Below are 457 nucleotides of genomic sequence, written 5' to 3' on the forward strand. Positions count from 1 at the left end.
CTCCCCGAGCTTCTGCCTGGCTACCCTGCGCCCCCGCTGTTCTTTGCCGACGACTGCGCCCTGCTGGCCACCACTCAGGTGTTACAGTCACCCCGCTATGATAGGCCGCGTGAGCAGACCTTGGGCAGGGGGCACACGTGATCAACGGGCATCAAGAGAGGGGGTGGACCATGGAGCACCCTCTCCATGGCTCCGACCACCCTCCCCCCAGCTGAGCGTCCCAGGGTCACCCCACCCTGGCCCCGCTCCCCGTCCTGCTGGACACGCACCCCCCACAACGTGGTGGGGGACGTGGGGATCCTTAGCAACTTAGGCCTGCCAGGCCGACGGGTGCCGATACTGGTGCGGGCTCCCGGCGGCAGGCAGCGCCGCCGCCGGGCACTCAAATGGCATGGGGCACATGGGCCCCCATGCCCGCACATCTCCCAGGCACATGAAAATACCAGAAGGCTGCACA

Source organism: Chlorella variabilis (genome assembly GCF_000147415.1).
Source record: "Chlorella variabilis unplaced genomic scaffold CHLNCscaffold_74, whole genome shotgun sequence".
NCBI classification, from domain to species: domain Eukaryota; kingdom Viridiplantae; phylum Chlorophyta; class Trebouxiophyceae; order Chlorellales; family Chlorellaceae; genus Chlorella; species Chlorella variabilis.